Consider the following 20,568-nt stretch of genomic DNA (forward strand, 5'->3'; position numbering starts at 1 on the left):
CAACACGTAAGTACTACAGAGACGTTTCGACAACTCAAATGGTAATACCTGGAGGGAAGACGACGTTCTTTTCGAGAAATACCATTGAGAAAATTTAGAAAACCGGCGTTTGAAGCTGACTGCAGAACTATTCTACTGCCGCCAGCATACATGGCGCCTACGGACCACGAAGATAAGCTACGAGAATTAGGTCTGGTACGGAGGTATACAGACAGCCGTTTTTCCCTCGCTCTCTATGCGAGTGGAACAGAAAAGGAAATAAGAGTAGTAGTGGTACAGGGTACCCTCCGCCACGCACCGTACGGTGGCTTGCGGAGTATCTGCGTAGATGTAGATGTAATATGTGAAGTGCCGGAGCGTATTGCATTTCTCGTTGGGGAAAGGGGTTGACTGAACTTGAGTCTAATTAGATAGGCCCGTTATCGGCAGGTTATTTTAATTACGTTTTAAATAAGCACTCCGTCTTCAGGCCATAAGTGGGCCATCGGGACCGTCCGACCGCCGTGTCATCCTCAGCTGAGGATGCGGATAGGAGGGGCGTGTGGTCAGCACACCGCTCTCCCGGTCGTTACGATGGTTTCCGTTGACCGGAGCCGCTACTATTCGGTCGAGTAGCTCCTCAATTGGCATCACGAGGCTGAGTGCACCCCGAAAAATGGCAACAGCGCGTGGCAGCCCGGATGGTCACCCATTCAAGTGCCGGCCACGCCCGACAGCGCTTAACTTCGGTGATCTGACGGGAACCGGTGTATCCACTGCGGCAAGGCCGTTGCCACATTTTAAATAAATAGGTGAATATTTCATTCTGGACACAGTGACGGCAGGTAACCACACATTCGCAATTACCATACAAGCGGTTTTCACTTGTACGATTTTGCTTTAATTACTGTATACTTTTGTCTCTGACAATTTTTGCTAGTAATTACGACGGACTTTGCGTAATGGCTGTATTAGGAATAATAAGTGGTTTGTACATCCGCTCACCGCATTACCACAGTCATAGGTACACACCTTCGTAGGGGAGGTCGCTATCGCATGGCTATGCCATGGTGGTCCATTCGGTGCTAAGCCAGTTGTAATCGGGGCGCTGGATGAAAATTTAACTGACAGTATTTGGCGGGAAATGGGAGGAGTAGTGGTGGCGTAAAATTCCTGTTATAGTCACCAAACTTTGCGCCAGTGTCCCGGCGTGAATTGAAGGCCTATCTACACTGACCATAACGTGAGGGCATGTGACACTGTTCATAGTGACCCGTCCGTCAGATGGAGGCGTTAAGCTCGGTTGCTATGTGCCGTTGTCCGGTTTCACCCTGTCCCTTCTATCATCATCATCATCGTCGTAATACAACACAAATGTAGCACTACTGTACACAGGCGTCCACCTCGCTTATTACTCGACCACGGTATTATTGTACCTGGGAATGAGGTCCCCAGGGTCGGCTTACCGTCAGTTTCTGTAGTGATATTTCACGAGGATACGCTGAACAGTTTGACAGACTATCCACAACCGTCCTGAAACCATTCCCAAGTGCGATGCGTTTTCGTCAGTCACCACCAAACTTTTTCATTGTAACGTCACCGCGTGTTTCCGACGACGGCAACATGAGGAGAAGTGCAGCAACGTCGTGGTCGGGTTGTGCCTACACTTTACACAGATACCTACGGCACAACTCTCGTATGTAGGGACCAATGCACGTGGGATGCAGAAGACCCTTTCCGCCAGGCAGCAGAACCTGTGGGATATCTCAGCCAATAACAGTATACGATATTTAAATTTTTTGCTGTAGTATATTGGCGATTTGTTGATGTTACTTTTACACAGTAGTGAGCGGAAAGAACTATCCACAATTCTCTATCAACACATTGTAAAGACGGAGCACTTTGACAAGTAACATTTCTTAAGCCTACTCTTATATGCGACATTAAGTTGTTCCTACGTGCAGCGTCCGCCAGTAGCAGCTTTCGGCGTATTCCACTGCTCTTGGCATTGAGGCGGCATTCACGACCCACGCAGACGTCAATTGCTTAGGAACTTCAGGACGAGAATTAAGTGACCTTCCCTTGCCGCCGGCAACAGCTGATCAACACCATTAACGACAGATGTGCAATGGCTTTTTATACAAGCTGTGCGTACTGCTGTCCTGCAATTTCAGAGCATTATTACCACTAGTGTTATTGTTATTGTGGAGTGCTTCTGTCTCAGAAGTAACTAACTTCAGGAAAAACGGAAGGTAAATGAGGGGGTAACTTCAACGACGAGCAAAAGTTAGGAATGGCGGAAATATGGGGAAAGAAACCGGCCGTTACGTTGTCAAAGAAACCATTAGGCATTTGGCTTCTGTAGTCTCGAAAACTACAAGAAATCAAAATTTGGACGTCCGGACGGAGACTTGAACCGCGGCCCCACACAGTGTAGGCCCAGCGTGCTGAGCAGTAGCCACTGCCTTAGCCATCTCGTTCGTTTTGTTTCAAGAGTTTTACTGCAGACGTCCTTTTACCTTTGTCCTTTGAGTACGCGTCTGGGGCTACTGGATTCGTATGCCAGTATCTGTCGACACGGAACCCGAGACTGCTCAGTTCAGTCTGCGGAAACGATTGGAGGAAGCGCTATCTCGTGCATCGCTAGGAAATTTCTGCTTTGTCTAGACCGTAGCTGAACCACCAACCGTATCGCCCGCCCACGGATGTACACCCACAGGTGGGTAAGGGAGGTACGGGTCAACGCCTCCATGCCTGGCCTAGTTTCCTTGATCTGTGTGTGTGTGTGTGTGTGTGTGTGTGTGTGTGTGTGTGTGTGTGTAGGAGGGGAGGGGGAAGGGTTGTACGAACGCAGAAAACTCCCGGGGGTTGCGTAGAAGACGAAGAGGATGTTGTTCCTAGTTCGGAGTTCATCAGCACTTGCTGACCAGTAATTGTTCCGTACAGTGTCATACCAAGATAATTACGATGTGGCGCTCGCATTTGGTTAGAAGCAAATGATGAGCTCTCGCTAAGTTCACAACATGGGCTACATAAATTTGTTTTTGGATAGATTCCGCCTTAAGCAAACATAAAATTTTTCTTCTTTTCTACCTAGACACCTTCCGCTGAGCTTAAAGCACCATCATCGCATCTTTTAAAAATTTTATTTCTGTTTAAATAACAGGACCAATCGCTTTTTACTATTTGTGCGAATGGAGAATTTCACTTTCTCAGTATAATATTCACAAACCTGAACACACATACACACACACACACACACACACACACACACACACACACACACACACACACTTCATACTGGGTGTTTGTTTTAACTTGAGACATCTAAGTATCACTAAAACAACGCACCGAAAGAAAAAAAAAATGTTATCGGAGAGGAGTTAATATCAGTAAAGGGAGCATCTTTGTGTGGTACAGCTGGCCACCCCCAAACAATCGTCCCACATAGGCAGGGTCACTTAGTTTTTGAGAGAATTTCGAGAACAGCGGTTTTTTTTATTATTGTCATAGCGTTAGTAATACCTTTGATTTTAGATGTAGTGACATGAGCTTACTCACGAATGCCTCTGAGACGACAAAGACGCCTTTATCAGCACCTTACTATGTTTGAATGACATCGTGTAATAGGGCTATCAGAAGCTGGATGTTACTTCCACGATACTGCGGAAAGACTTGGTAGGGGTGCAGCCACTGTGCACGACTGCCAGCAGCGGTGGCCACGAGAATGTGCGTGCGGTCGCATGAGGACCGGGCTCCGGACGAGCACGTGGCTCTACACAGAGGAAAGACCGTCGTGTTCGGCGTATGGCCCTCGGGCACCGTACTGCGCCTCCAGCAGCAGTTTGAGGAGCAGATGGCGCCACAGTGGCACAACGAACTGTTGCTAATCGGGTACTTCAAGGGCAGCTGCGAGCCAGACAACATTCGAGACAGCAGTGGGGTCAAGCGAGAGCTCCTTGGACGACCAAGTGGAAGTCAGTTTTCTGATGAAACATCTACATCTATATACATACTCCGCAATCCACCATACGGTGCGTGGCGGAGGGTACTTCGTACCACAACTAGCACCTTCTCTCCCTGTTCCACTCCCAAACAAAACGAGGGAAAAATTACTACCTATATGCCTCTGTACCAGCCCTAATCACCCTTATCTTATCTTTGTGGTCTTTCCGCGAAATGTAAGTTGGCGGCAGTAAAATTGTACTGCAATCAGCCTCAAATGCTAGTTATCTAAATTTCCTCAGTAACGATTCACGAAAAGAACGCCTCCTTTCCTCTAGAGACTCCCACCCGAGTTCCTGAAGCATTTCCGTAACACTCGCATGATGATCAAACCTACCAGTAACAAATCTAGCAGCCCGCCTCTGAATTGCTTCTATATCCTCCCTCAAACCGACCTGATAGGGATCCCAAACGCTCGAGCAGTACTCAAGAATAGGTCGTATTAGTGTTTTATAAGCGGTCTCCTTTACAGATGAACTACATCTTCCCAAAATTCTACCAATGAACCGAAGACGACTATCCGTCTTCTCCACAACTGCCATTACATGCTTGTCCCACTTCATATCGCTCTGCAATGTTACGCCCAAACATTTAATCGAAGTGACGGTTCAAGCGCTACACTACTAATGGCGTATTCAAACATTACGGGATTCTTTTTCCTATTCATCTGCATTAATTTACATCTATCTATATTTAGAGTTAGCTGCCATTCTTTACACCAATCACAAATCCTGTCCAAGTCACCTTGTATCCTCCTACAGTCACTGAACTACGACACCTTCCCGTACACCACAGCATCATCAGCAAACAGCCACACATTGCTATCCACCCTATCCAAAAGACCATTTATGTAGATAGAAAACAACAGCGGACCTGCCACACTTCCGTGGGGCACTCCAGATGATACCCTCACCTCCGATGAACACTCACCATCGAGGACAACGTACTGGGTTCTATTACTTAAGAAGTCTTCGAGCCATCACATATTTGGGAACCGATCCCATATGCTCGTACCATAGCTAGGAGTCTGCAGTGGGGCACCGAGTCAAACACTTTCCGGAAGTCAAGGAATATGGCATCCGTCTGATACCCTTCATTCGTGCTTCGTAAGATATCATGTGAAAAAAGTTGCGTTTCGCAGGAGCGATGCTTTCTAAATCCGTGCTGATGCATGGACAGCAACTTCTCTGTCTCAAGGAAATTCATTATATTCGAACTGAGCATCCTGCAACAAACCGATGTTAAGGATATTGGTCTGTAATTTTGAGGATCCGTCCTTCTACCCTTCTTATATACAGGCGTCGCCTGCGCCTTTCTGTCTCGGTGCCACTGGCGACCGTGCGTTGGCCAGGAGGCGGCCAGCAACCAACCTGTCTGAGTGCTGGACACACTGGACCTACTGCTGGAATTATGGTCTGGAATATGACTTCGTATGACAGCAGGAGCAGCCTCGTGGTGATCCCACGCACCCTCACTGCACATTTACGCGTCATTTGGGTGATTCGACCTGTTGTGCTGCCATTCATAGACAGCAACCCATGGAGAGTTTTCCAACAGGATAATACTCGCCCACACACTGCTGTTGTAATTCAACATGCGCTACAGAGCGTCCACAGGTTGCCTTGGCTTACTTAATCTCCACATCTGTCTCCATTCGAACATATACGTCGAAAGCCGTGCACTTCATTCACCATTCAGTGCTCGCATTTCATGTTTCTAATCCACGCATTCTGGTATTCGGTAAACTAATAATTCAGGTAATATCAATAATTTCTATGGGTTGCCTGATTTATTTGACGATTTTTACAGCTTGTCCCACACTGATCTGTGAGAGGAGCTTTGCGCCAGGAATTTTCTTTATTTATGGGCGAGGGCAGCAGTCTTCCTAGCAGCCATGATGGCTCCCCGTTTCTCATCCTTTTTCCGATCGCCAGAGTAGCACGTGGTGGCGTTTGAAAGTTCAGTAGTGGCCAAAGTTTCTCCTGCTCTCAGTTCCCCAACCTGCCTTACCAACCTTGCAACTGATATTTCTTCTCAGCTTTAACGTCGCGAGGTCGCCTCCCTGTGAAATTCCGGCCCTGTGATTGGCCAGTTCAGGAGCGCGCCCGTTTTCCGCGGGCGGGCGCCAACCGCCCTCCGCGGATGGATAGTGGGGCAAAGGGGCAGTAGGGCAGTTCTAGTGTGACCGTGCCTGAGGCCGGAGGTGCCGCTTCCAGCAGATGAAGTTCGGTAAGCATGGGCGCCGGCGTGCACTGTGGATTCGCGCCCTGCGGCCCAGAGGGAACCTTATAGGTCATTGTACTGATGTGCGCTCCTTGAATTACGGTTTACGGAATGTTTTCCGTGTTATAAGAATGTAGGGTTTTCCTTATACAGTCGAGCATGATGTGCGAGACGTGTTGGTTAGTCACAGCAACTTGCAGTACGGCACTAAAGTGCATACATTCATGCTCACTTTTCCACTTCGTCCAGACAGTAGCTCTTTCAGTTCTCCTGTGTAAAATTCGACTCAGAATTTACGTCTTCCTAGCTTGAAAACTTGTGCCCTGTGTCCTGCGCCACGTGGTGAGTGTCTGGCGCCCCATCATGTTTCGTTAACGTAGTCTGACCGCGAGTCAAAGTTATATGAATAGTTTCGCGTCTTGCTGGTTGTATTCCTTTAGTACAGGAGGCTACCTAGCGATTCACCCAGAGTAGCATCTTTCTTAGTCTTTGGCTGATTCGTGATGGTGGTCGTTGCATGCCTGCAACCCCTTCCTTTAGTAAATTGGATCCCATTTGATAATACGTCGATCGTCCCTAAAATTCCTTGTCTCCTGCTATCGTGGCTTATTATGAACGAGCGTTGGGGCAAGCTGCTGAACTCAATTCTTTCTTCCCCCATCTCCATTTGGTTGTATAATTGTTCAGTATTCAAGTGTTAAATAAATGAGTCCTTTAATCTGTACATTCTCCCTTTCATTGCGTGAAACCATCCTTAGTGTCGCAGTAGAATAATGAGGAGCTATAACGGTTGCTACAAGGTCGTGCAGGTCTCGCGCCATTCAATGATAGGATCAAGATTCAATATCGCGCGCCTGGCACGACCATTGCACGCATGGCACCGATAACAGTAATAATAATTTTCAATTATCCCCCATTGATGAACTGGGAAGAGTTCACGGCTCAGTGTGAGTACGTGAGCACTGAATCCACTTGATGTGGTGGAAGTAGTGGCCTCTGTTTTACCTTGCTGGTTTAAAAAAAAAGAATATCAAAACTTACAGCCCCTATACAGAGGGATAGTAACCTGTAAAATAAAACGAGCCACCGCTTTTAACGTGGCATCATCGGAAGACAACTCCAGCGTCACCTTAACTTTTCCAGGCGAATTGAATGTTCCAATAACTTACGGGTTTGCTGCCTGGTGACGTCGTCGACCACCGCCGATATTTCGACAGGAGCACACCCTGCCATTCTCAAGGCTCAACTGCAAGGAGGAAGCAATGTGCAAGGGAATTTAATACCTCGGTTCACAGAGGAGAAACAAGGAAGATCCCACACGGGGAACAAGTAACCGCAGAGTCAACACACAACCAAAGATAACCAACATCATAAATATCGATAGTGAGTATTAATCAACAGGTGAGGTAGCACTAACTCTATCCCTCTGTTTTTTTTTTTATGAGAGACAGAGCCGGATTCCAAGCAGCATTTAAACAAAATCCACCATCTCTGTTTATAAGGTTGCTTGATAGTTATAAGCAGAATGGTGTATTTTGTTTAAATGGTGGATTTCGTTTAAATGCTGCTTGGAATCCGGCTCTGTCTCTCATAAAAAAAACAGAGGGATACAGTTAGTGCTACTTCACCTGTTGATTAATAGTCACTATCGATATTTCTGATGTTGGTTATCTTTGGCTGTGTGTTGACTCTGCGGTTACTAGTTCTGTGTGGTATCTTCCTTGTTTCTCCTCTGTGAACCGAGGTATTAAATTCCCTTGCACATTGCTTGCTCCGTGCATTTGTGCCTTGAGAATGGCAGGGTGTGCTCCTGTCGAAATATCGGCGGTGGTCGACGACGTCACCAGGCAGCAAACCCGTAAGTTATTGGAACAACTCCATCGTCATCGACAAACACCATTAAACGTTCCTGTATTGACAGATCAAGTGCAACAGGCATGGAACTCCATCCCAAATTCGACATCCGGAACCTGTACAACACAATGCATTCACATTTGCATGCCTGCACTCAATATTCTGGCGGTTACACCGGTTATTAACTTACCAGCATTTAACATTTGCAGTGGCTTATCTCGAGCTTATATTATACTGTAATTGTGCGATGTTAATCACTTAAATATTCTACCTAGAGAAATGCATTCCAGAAATTTAATTACTCTGCAGCAGTAATTTTTTGTCACCGCGTGGGATTAGCCGAGCGGCCTAAGGCTCTGCAGTCATGGACTGTGCGGCTGGTCCCGGCGGAGGTTCGAGTCCTCCCTCGGGCATGGGTGTGTGTGTTTGTCCTTAGGATAATTTAGGTTAAGTAGTGTGTAAGCTTAGGGACTGATGAACTTAGCAGTTAAGTCCCATAAGATTTCACACACATTTGAACATTTTTTTGTTGTTGCGATTTTCTTTCTGTCAGTGCATATGATAATAGCCAATAAATCAACCTCTACCGTTCTCAAAAGCTGGCAACCATCACACACATTGTACACAGAACTTGAGGGACAGCTTAAGCGAAAGTAACTAGTGAGAATAGCCCAAATATGACGATCAATAAGTCAGTAATGAACCCTCGCATTGGAAAACTCATTCCACAACACAAAATGAACATGGCACCCATAATACACAACGATCAGCTCACATATAATTCGGAATCTATCGAAACGTTGACTTACAATAGCCTTCAGAACAAACAGCACAATTCGAAAGAAACTAACAACATTCGCAGAAGGGATAAGTAAGTACAGCAGTTCATAGAAGTATAAATTAAACTGTAATAGCAACAACATCAAATATCTCAGGTGTGCCCCACAAATTGTAATATTACATACAAAGAACACTAAAGTGCATCGAAGAGTGAATGTATACACTTCACATAACCAAAATACCTAAGACGAGAGGAACACCAGTAGCTGGGATAACAACAAACTTTCCATCTCACTTTAACCTACTACTGTTCCCATGATCCTCCAGCTACCTGGCAGCGAGGTATCTCTGACCTCTACGTCAGTATTGAATGCAACATGGTCGTGGTGGATTATCTCTTCCATTTCCTCCTTACCGTAGCTGTGCCGTAGTTTACTGTTTCACAGAACGACTGCCTGTTTCTACTTCTAGTGGTCTTCTGTTTATCGTCATTTTTGTAACTGAAGTACGAAAATCAGTTTTGAATAATCTATTACATATTTACGCTGAAATCATTCAAATCGTCTCCCATTTTTCATCACACAATTCTATACACTAATTACCGCTCAGATTTTTCGAAAGTCACGACAGGATCTGAGGGATGAAAAGCGTGAATTTTTCACATTTTGTGTTCTGTACAGCTTGTTAGATCAGTTGCATGGAAAGCATAGTAAAATGGACGTAAATAAAAGAACAGAAAGGTGAAGGGAGTGTATTCAATGCATGCGATGCATCGGCAGTAACACAGCGAAATAAGGTACTGCAAGGAGTATGACAATTTTCCTGTGTGGTAGCAACGCAACTGACGAAGGCAAATACAAATACAATATAAAATGCCAACTCGTAATTCTGGGAAAAGTTTTTCAGAAAAAAATAGAATAGAACATTAACTTAGATATTAGGTAGCCTTATGCGGATGGGGAACGTGGACGATAAACGCCCCAGACAAGAAGAGAATAGAAGCTTTCGAAATACGCTGCTACAGAAAATGACTGAAGGTTAGACCGGTAGATTTAAGAATTAAGAAAGAGTTAGTAAATCGAATCGGAGAGGAAAGAATGGCACAACCTGAGTAGAAAGAGGGATCGGTTGATAGCACATGTAATGAGGCATCACGGAATCGTGAGTTAGGTAACAGAAGGAAGAGTTCATATTCCTGCTGCGTTTTGTGAAGTACAAAACAGTGTGACTTGCTAGTGCAGTTCTTTAAAACCGTGTACCATGTTTGTGCGTGTATTTATGCAAACGATGAGCGTGCAACTGAAGGAAAATGCTACGAAGATAGCTGTAAGGTAATAGAAAATGTATTCACGAAATATTTTCGCGCAACAAAATTACCTTTATACATCTAGTGATCTGTTAGCTCGCCATAGAATTGTGCTGCAGATCACAAGCTACACACTAAAGCAATGAAGGTGCAACAGAACTTGAAAACCTAAAAAAATAAGTCAATAATCATAACAGATATAAACAAATTTTAGGGCTATTTTCGACATAATTATTACTGTTTAACATCCTCATACAGGAAGGGCAATGATATTGTGTTGTGGCGAACCAACAGTGTGGATGTACAGCACAACTAGACGTTTTAAAGAAAAGATCGAAAACTATAGAATGAAGTGCTGTGTAGAGAATAGCAGGGCTACGGTGGTAACTAGAGGATACAGAGAAGGCAAGGAGAAAATAAATATTAATATTAAAATTAATTTTAAAATTAAAATATCTAGAAAACGTGATAATGGAGAATGCAAAGATTGAGGCAGAAATCACCAAAAAGGCACAACAGAGCTATTCATTTTACCAGAGTATTTGGGGCTTGGTCTGGGGAAAGGATCGAATGAAGTGTGATGAAGTGCTGAACAAGACGTACTTCACACCCATACTAATATATCCGCTGGCGACCTGGACAGTGAAAAGAAGAGAGGAGCATAGGATCAAAGCCAGTGAAATGAAATCATGTTAGGAAAAAGGAGGCGAGATGGAATGAGAAATGAAGATATTAAGATGAAAACTGGAGTAGGAAAGTTGAATGATAGGATTCAGAAGAGTAGCCTACATTAAATTGGTTTGGACATGTAAAGGGAATGGAACACGGAATAATACCAGAACGCGTGGTGGACACCAGTTTTAAAGGCAAGTGTGAGACCCAGAGCAAGATGGACTGACTTGATCAAGACTAGTTTACGAAGAAGGAATTGGATTGGAACGAAACCGCTGCAGATGAAGAATGGTAGAAAGATAGGGAAAAGTGGAGAAGTACCATTAATGTCCTAATATGGCCTGAGGGGAAACGAAGACGACGACGTCGACGTCTGCATTTTACAGAACTGGATAACAGTACCGACTGATGGTGGCACAGGTGCTGAAACATGTTCGGACAATAAAAAGAACAGTTGTAGACGGATCTGGCATCCCATTTGTCGGTTTTCAGGCCATATACCTTTTGCAGGTCATGGCTTGTTTCATGTGCCCACTATTGATGAAGTTACGTCGGGCTAACAGTATTGCCACAGATTCAGTTTGCCAGTTTTTGGAGACACGAAGGCACCTTTCTCGCGGAGACAGGGAGCTCGGGAGGGAACGACGGAGTGATGCCACGGAGAACGCCAACCGGGAATTGCGAGCGGCTCAGCCGCTGAGGAAGCTGTGGTCGACACTTCCCGCCATCAGACGCGAATATGCGCAGCGGGTCGCGGTGTTCCGTGAAGCGCCGATCGCGTTGCCACACTCGCTGCGTCGCCCCGGAGTGCGGCATCGGTTTGTGGCACGCTCTCCTCACCGTGGTCCAAGCTGTCGTGCGTGGGCGCCTCATCTAGCCACTTAGCACACAAACCTAGCATTAGGAAATTTCGAGTGCTTAATGGCGTCTGAATTCGTGGCAGTTAGCATTGTTAACTGCCATCACATTTCGATGTTAAACTTGAAATACGTCGTATCTCTGCCATTTGTTACAGAGTTGCAGTTACGAAGAGCAGTTTAAAAGTCTAAAAAGACATACATTACGCCATTTACAAGTATATTGTTGTTTTGCTTGTTTAACACATATCAGTATATGGGAAACACGTACTAAGCGTCTCAGATAGGGTTATGTATTGTGCCTGAAACTTCGAGAGCTTAAATTCCAAGTAGAGCCATAAACGTGTTGCGTCCTGTTACATACATCTCGCCAACTGACGACGACACGACAAAGGAACAAAGTAGAGCTCAGAGGAAGGCTTAAGAACAGCCGTCCATGACACGCGCCTCACGATTAGCACAGGAAAAGGTGTGAACAACAGCTGTGTCAGAAGATATGTCCGCCAGTTCCGCAATATGGTTTTTGCAAAATTGGTTGAAATGGCTCTCAGGTCATCAGTCCCCTAGACTTAGAACTACTTAAACTTAACTAACCTAAGGACATCACACACATCCATGCCCGAGGTAGGACTCGAACGTGCGACCGTAGCCGTCGCGCGGTTCCAGACAGTAGCGCCTAGAACCGGTCGGCCACACCGGCCAGCTGGTTCTTGCAGCATAGAGGTGTGTGTAAGAGGAAAATAATTACTTCAACATTCAGCTGTTTACAAATTTGACAACCTCTTTAGTTTGAGTACGTCACTTTGTGGAAAGAAGCATGTTAGCATTGCATATTTGTGGCAATGCTCTTACAACAGGGATTATCCGAGGGGCGTTCAATAAGTAAGGCAACATTTTTTTTAAAACTTCCTGGCAGATTAAAACTGTGTGCAGGACCGAGACTCGAACTCAGGACCTCCGCTGTAGAGTGAAAATTTCATTCTTGAAACCCCCCAGGCTGTGGCTAAGCCATGTCTCCGCAATATCCTTTCTTCCAGAAGTGCTAGTTCTCCAAAGTTCGCAGGAGAGCTTCTGTGAAGTTTGGAAGGTAGGAGACGAGGTACTGGCGGAATTAAAGCTGTGAGGACAGGGCGTGAGTCGTGCTTGGGTAGCTCAGTCGGTAGAGCACTTGCCCGCGAAAGGCAAAGGTCCCGAGTTAGAGTCTCGGTCCGGCACACAGTTTTAATCTGCCAGGAAGTCTCATATCAGTGCACACTCCGCTGCAGAGTGAAAATTTCATTCTAACACTTTTTTTGCTGGGACAATTTCTCCTGAAAAAGTACGGAATTTGCTGTGGGTCATCGTGGAATATTGCCGCTTTAGCCCCCGTAGCTCTACGACGTTCCGATAGGTGGCGGCACTTTAAGTGGTCTTCAAAATGGCGTCTGTACCGGAAGAGCCATCCAAGAAGAGAGCTTTCACAGAGTTCCTTGTCCCGAAAAATCAGAGTATCTAAGATATTCATAGACGCTTGCAAAATGTCTACGGAGACCTGGCAGTAACAAAAGCACGGCGAGTCGTTGGGCGAGACATCTGTCTTCATCTCAACGAGGTCGCGCAGACCTGTCAGATTTCACGCGTGCCTTCCGTACGCCCACAGCTATGGTTGGCTCCTTCAGTGTTGGAACGAGCGAACACTCCCATCTGAGGTGATACAGGGATCACAGTCGGACACTCCGCTGTTAACTGGACGTCTATGTTGGTAGTGCCGATACAATCGTCGACCAGTTGGGGTACTCAAACGCGTGTGGCTGTAGGGTTCCTCACCAGCCATCAGGAGACCATAAACAGCTACGAAGGACCATCTGTGCGCCACTGTTTGCGCGTTACGATGCTAATCGTGACAATTTTTTGTCGAATATCGTCACAGGTGATGAAACATGCATTCATAATTTCCAACCGGAAACAAGGCGGAAGTACATGAAGTGGCGCCTCATGACCTCTCCTCCAATGGGAAAGTACGAAAGCTGTACCCTCAGCCGGTAGAGTCATGGGGACGGTCTTATGGACTCTGAAAGGCTTACTCAGTTTGACGTTCTCCCTTACGGTGCAACGATCAACTCTGAAGTGTATTGTGTTACTTTCAGGAACATGCCGAAACAACTTGAGCGTGTTCATCGCCACAAACATGCTAACGAACTTCTCCTTCATGAGAATGCTAGGCCTCATACAAGCCTGCGCCCCCAGAGAGCAGCTCACCAATCTTCACTGGACTGTTCTTCCACGTCCATCCTACAGCCTGGATGTGACCCAAGGGTGCACCCCGTGGGAAGCAGTAAATGGATGATGGGGAGGTCATTGATGGAGAAAGACATTGGTTCCGACGTTGAGCAGTAGAGTGGTAAGGTGGCGTAAGGCCATCGAAATGAACGGAGATTACGTTGAATAACAGGGTGTCGTAGCCAAAAGAGTAGAGAATAATGCGGTGTAACGCAATGCTGAATAATAACAACCCGCTTTCATTAAAAAAAAGTGTTACATTAATTATCGAACGCCCCTTGTATTTCCGTATGACAGATATAAGTCATTTTGCGTTTAAAAATTTAGCGGGATTTTTGTAGGTTCCAATGTCTTATTCTGGATATGATCGTTGGCACAGGATTTGTCAGTTCGAAGAAATTATCCACATTTTAACTCTTGATTATCAAAAAAGGAACGGAGGTTAGCGTTTAAATCCCGTCGACAGTGCGGTCAGTTTAGACGGAGCACAAGCTCGGGATACGAAAGGATGGGGAAGGAAATTCGGTCGTGCCCTTTCAAAGAAATCATCCCGGCATTTGCCTGGAGAGATTTGGGGATGCCTGGACTGCGATTTGAACCGTCGATTTCTAGAATGCGATTCCAGTGAGCCGACAAATGCGCCGCCTCCATTGGTGTGGTAATCGCGGTAGTTTCTGCTCCTAAATTATAGGAGTTCCCCAAAGTTTTCTCTTCCATATTTTTGATAGTAAGCAAGCGAACTGTCTCTCAGTTATAAACGAACTTTCACTGTAATACAAGACCCTAAGATATGTGGTCCTCTTACAACTGCCTCTACATGACTCACTGATCCATCTCTTCCCGCCAGGCGCGAGATAGATCTGACATGCTGCGATTATAGGCAACTGGCGCCGGACGTATTTATATCTAGTTCACACAAGTTTTTGCTTATATACCACACAGTTTAGTAGAAAAATACGTAAATGTCTTTATAAAATTAATTTTGTTAGTTTACTACAAAAGTGTAGTTCGTACTACAAGAAAACAGTATGTCAAAATTATATCGCTCACTTAGAAATCGATTTACAAAAAATTATTAACTTTTTCATAATGAAGTGATCGATACCCACTGCTGTCGAAGAATTCCTGCTAGGCATTAACCTTGATTACCCCAAATGTGCGATTCATCGTCACATATCACGTATCTACGCGATAGCTGGGTACGGCATACGTAACCGGACTATGGCAATAACAGATCTAAAGCGACTGAATTTTGACTATTTAGTCATAATCGAATCCATTTGACCCTGTACATTGGCCCTGTACGTAGGCTCAGAAGTGATCTTTCGGAATGATCTACAGTCCGTCTGCCAGATCGTTTTGAATCCCCTCCGTTAAACGTAATCTTAAACTGATCAGGCGGGTTTTCAGTTTTGAGAAGTAAAATAGCCCGAGAGTGAGAAAATTTGGTGAATACGGCGGACGCTGTATTACTGGACTCCTTTGTGCCTCCTTCGTAAAACAATTTCAAATTTAAGGGTGAAAAGTGAACAAAGGGTGTTTTGATCCACTAATATTTATCACCAACCACTTCTAAGGTCGTCATCGGGTAGCAACTGAGACTTGCTTTTCACGGACGAGCAGTGGAGTTACTGGTGCCGACCAAGGATTAAGCTGTAGTCTAGCGGAAAAGAAAGATATCGCGATATGAAGATATTTGGGTGCATTTGTTAGGTAAGAGCAATTTTGATGTTGAACCGGTAGATCTGAATTATTTTGCGTCGACGATAAAAGTATGTAAAATCAAAATTACAGTCGTCGTCTTCCTCGAGTTCTGTGAGGACACTGATCCGGTTTTTGAAATGAATGTTTCACTGGCGGTTTCGGAAATGTCGTATATTCTTAAAGATTTTTACGAGCCTCAACATCAGCTATATTGTCAAATAAAGAAAATGCTCGTTGTTGTGATGGTCAATTGAGGCCGAAAGAGCGGGAAGTTTACTGTAATAGACTGCTACGGTGAAGGGAGTGGGGATGTGCTGTTGCTTATTGTATCCTGTATAGTCTGCTGTGATTGGTGCTGATGGGCGAGCATGTGTCTTCCTGCCACCGGACGCAGGCTGCGCGTTGGTGGTTACTAACCCCATCCCGGCACAGCAAACAACACACGAAGCAGCTGTCCTTTTCAGAATTGTGACGGCAGAGTACAAGCGACTCCGCACAGCTGAAGCACATCAGCAGACCCAGAAGAAGACCAATGTAACCTTGGCCGAACCGTTACTTTCTCCAGTATAGTCGGCACTATGACGCGGTACGATACTCAGGTAACTTTCATATCAACTGACTCTAGATTAGCTTAGATTAGATTAGATTAGATTAGTACTTGTTCCATAGATCATGAATACGACACTTACTATATACAAAAATTCATCTAATGAGTAGAAGGAGTTGCCATTCAGAAAATCTGTTAATTTCCTTTTAAATGCTATATGGCTATCTGTCAGACTTTTGATGCTATTAGGTAAATGACAAAAGACTTTTGTGGCAGCATAATTTACCCCCTTCTGAGCCAAAGTTAGATTTAACCTTGAGTGGTGAAGATCATCCTTTCTCCTAGTGTTGTAGCCATGTACACTGCTATTCCTTTTTAATCCGTTCGGATTGTTAATAACAAATTTCATAAGTGAATATATATATATTGTGAGACTACAGTGAAGATTTCTAGCTCTTTAAATAAGTGTCTGCAGGATGATCTTGGATGAGCTCCAGTAATTATTCTGATTACACGCCTTTGTGCAATGAACACTCTTTTACTCAATGATGAGTTATCCCAGAATATGATGCCATACGAAAGCAGAGAATGAAAATAGGCGTGGTAAGCTAATTTACTCAGATGTATACCGCCAAAATTTGCAATGACCCTAATAGCATAAGTAGCTGAACTCAAATGTTTCAGCAGATTCTCAGTGTGTTTTTTTTTCCAATTCATACACCTAGAAATTTTGAATATTCTACCTTAGCTACCGATTTCTGATCGAAGTCTATATTTATTAATAGGGTCATTCCATTTACTGTGTGGAACTGTATATACTATGTTTTGTCAAAGTGTAATGAGAGCCCATTTGCAGAGAACCATTTGATGATTTTCTGAAAAACATCGTTTACAATTTCACCAGTTAATTCTTCTTTGTCGGGTGTGATAGCTATACTTGTATCATCGGCAAAAAGTACCAGCTTTGCATCTTCGTGAATATAGAATGGCAAGTCATTAATATATATTAAGAACAGCAGAGGACCGAAGACCGAACATGGCTCACAGAAGCCTATGCAGTTGTCATTTGTTCACCGTATTCTGTAGCTAGTTCTTAAGAGCAAAGAGCTTGCCGTAGGAGATATGGGTTTCACTCCAGCGAAGATGAGGCCGTCTACAATGCACATACTTGTCTTGTTTTCGTCCGTAATAGCACCTAGAAAAGTGTGGAATACTTTCTTTTTCTTTAACAGTCTCTATGTATATGTGTGGTTTAAGTTGGGAATTTATTTTATTTTTTTATTTTACGTATGGCAATACAGCGACAATATTTTATATAAGTACAACAATATGTAGACGAAATGTATAAAACAAAACAATATGTAAATAGTACATGTGTAAAAAACAAGCAATAGCACAAAAGGATAAAGTAAAAACACTCAAGACATAATAACTACACGTTAAAAGCTTGGCAAGCCTGACTAGAAACTCATTCATATATTTAAAGCTCAATATCTAGATTTACAGCCAATCCGAAGCAGAGGGTTTCACATATATAAACTCAGGGCCGGCGTATCTTCTTAAGGGGCATTCCTCAATAATATGGCGGACGTTCTGTTCTGTTGCTCCAGTCACAGGCTGGTGAGTCGCAGAGACCCCACTTGTACTTATATGCATTGCATCTTGGATGGCCCGTTCTCATACGGTTTAATTTAGTCCAGGTACATCTGTTCAGGTCAAAGCCCGGTAATTCCAGAGTAGGGTCTTGGATACCTTGTTTATCAATTCCAGAATCATTCCAAAAGTGCCGCCATTGCTCCTTGATGTCAGGTTGATGTTCTTGTGTATTAACCCATATAGGCTTCCGTGACTTCAAGCGGGTCGATGGTATTTCGTTCAAAACATCATGGATTGGTAGATTCTGTGGGTAATCTGAGTCATGAATTTTTGACTACTCTCTTGCTGCTGCTTCTTGCCTTCTCAATTGCGGAGGTGCGATATTGCTTAGAGTATGCAGCCAGGGGACTGGGGTGAATTCCATAGTACCAGTTATTATCCTCATACTCTCGTTCAATTGGACGTCGATTTTCTTAGTGTGAGTGCTCGAATGCCAGACAGCAGAGCAACATTCAGCAACAGGATATACCAGGGCTATTGCGGCAGTACGTAAGGTGGATGATTGAGCTCCGGAAGGCGAGACAGCCAATTTTCTCAGGATGTTGTTGCGACTCTTTAGATTTTGGCTTACGTTTTCTAGATGTTTTTTGTAAGATAGGGAGCGTTCTAGTGTTATGCCAAGGTATTTGGGGTTGAAGTTGTGTTTGACTCTTTTTTCACAGAAGTTCACATTCAGTTCCTGGTGGGCCATTTTATTGTTCAAGTGGAAAGCACACACCTCAGTCTTGGTTGGATTAGGGCAAAGTCGCCATTTTTTATAATAGGAATTCAAGGACTCCAGATCTTCTGTGAGTACGTTCGCTCCGTTCCCAAGTGTTTTAGTTCGTACAACTAGTGCCAAATCACCGGCTAGCAAAATTTCCTGCTGACTGTATTTGCCAAGTCGCTAATGTACAAATTAAAAAGGGTTGGAGCCAACACAGATCCTTGAGGAAAGCCATTTTTTTTATTTTATACGAGGTGCGACGTGTAGACAACCCTCAAGATGGTGCACCCCGAGCAACGGACTGCGATAGCAGGGCGGCAGAAAGTCTACACAAATGGCGGCCGAACTAGATCATTGATCTCTCACGGCCACACACAGCGGCAAAACAAGAAAAAAAAAAATAAATAAGTTGGGAATGCTCTGAAAAGCGAAGTTTCCGCGTTGTGGTGTCACAAAACGCCACTAGCTCCGCCGTCCGCAAACGCTTTCGCGTCCCGTGTGAGAGAGAATGCGACTTCAGTTTGCGCGGACGCGGTCGGCAACGCAGCGCGCTGCCCTATCGACGCGCCGCGCTGCCCCTGACTTGGCGGGCGGGAGACCCGACCCCACCCGACCCGACCCGACCAGACCCGACCCGACCTGCCCCACGCCGCGGCGCCTTGCGGCCGCGCGGTACACAGGCGCGACGCGAGGTGTCTGCGACGCGTCGCCACGGTGTGACGTCACTGGCCCGTGTCCCTCCACCCGTTCCTTACACGTGACAAAGGTATTCGTCTAAAGCGCAGCCGCGCACGGAAGTGAAACGAAAGCCGTAAACAGTTCAGACAACCACAGACAAAAATAAGCTTTTGAAATATGGCGCTACAGGGAAAAATAACTGATCCTATGACATTACTGCCACGCAGCATTGTTGAGCTGCGTGGTGCAAGTCTTTGTATTGAACGCTACTTCGGCACACTTGCCCGTCTTTGTAATAAAACTGAGATGAAAAGATTACGACAACACAAAGACAGTCCCCGGTCGACGAAAACCTCCGACTAGGCCGGAAGTCGAACCCGTGACTCCGCAATCTAGAGGCAGCTACACTGACCAACAGACCACGACTTGCGGACGTTGCTACAGGATAATGTTGAAAATTAGATGGGAAGGTGGGGTAACTGATGAGCAGATACTGTGTCGAACTATGATGGGAGGGAATTTATGAAGTTGACTAAACGAAGGACTCTGGTTGTGGGGACACAAGTTCGTTGATAGCTAGCGCCAGGTGTGAATTAACAGCGGGAGAGAACGCGCCCACGCCCACCCTCCCCTGGTTCTTCGCTCCTAAGCCTAGTGCTGCTGTCTGCGCGTGCCGTCATTACTCTTGGCCAACAGCCTACTAAAAATTTTGATAATAAAAACCATTTACTTTGTTACCAACAGGGCCACAGCGAATACTCACCATCACCGATGCCTTCTGAATTTATAATACGCACCGGATTGGCAAGAAATGAATGTGACAGGAGTGACAGCTATATATATGATCAAAAAGTCAGTATGTAACGCCGGATATTCATATCCTCCTATTTCCATCTATTGTACTATAATTTTTTTTCCTTGTTTTGTTACCTCAAGATATGGCATTTCTGTGTCTTTATAATATGCATTTATGTCGATGTATAATTGATTGTTTTGTGAATATTATTTGTATTTAAACGCTGGGTCTGGCCTAGGGAAAACTATGCGATCGAACGAATACATCGATAGGTCGTGTGGAGAACGAAAGTGTTTAGGATCTTTGGTAGTGTTAACTCTGCCGCGTGGAGCGCGGGCATAGAGGGAGTCTGGCTGGAGTAGCGAGTGGAGCAGGTGTGTTGTGTGAAGCTCCCGCGAGTTGCCGCGCTTTCGGGATTTGGCAGCTTGTAATTGCGCTCGACTTGCGGTGATAGTTTCTGACATGGTGTCGCGGACGGGAAGCATTAGCTGGCGCACATCAAGAGCCTGTTTCGTCTGGTGACCGTGTCGAGAAGAAGGCGCGCCA

At 45.0% G+C, this 20,568-nt stretch overlaps 1 pseudogene; it reads right to left on the reverse strand.

The window, feature by feature from the left end:
• Positions 1-656: 656 nt before the first annotated feature.
• On the reverse strand, positions 657-774 carry LOC126107200 (5S ribosomal RNA; annotated as a pseudogene).
• Positions 775-20,568: the final 19,794 nt, after the last annotated feature.

The sequence above is a fragment of the Schistocerca cancellata genome, chromosome 10 (assembly GCF_023864275.1).
Source record: "Schistocerca cancellata isolate TAMUIC-IGC-003103 chromosome 10, iqSchCanc2.1, whole genome shotgun sequence".
Lineage (NCBI taxonomy): Eukaryota > Metazoa > Arthropoda > Insecta > Orthoptera > Acrididae > Schistocerca > Schistocerca cancellata.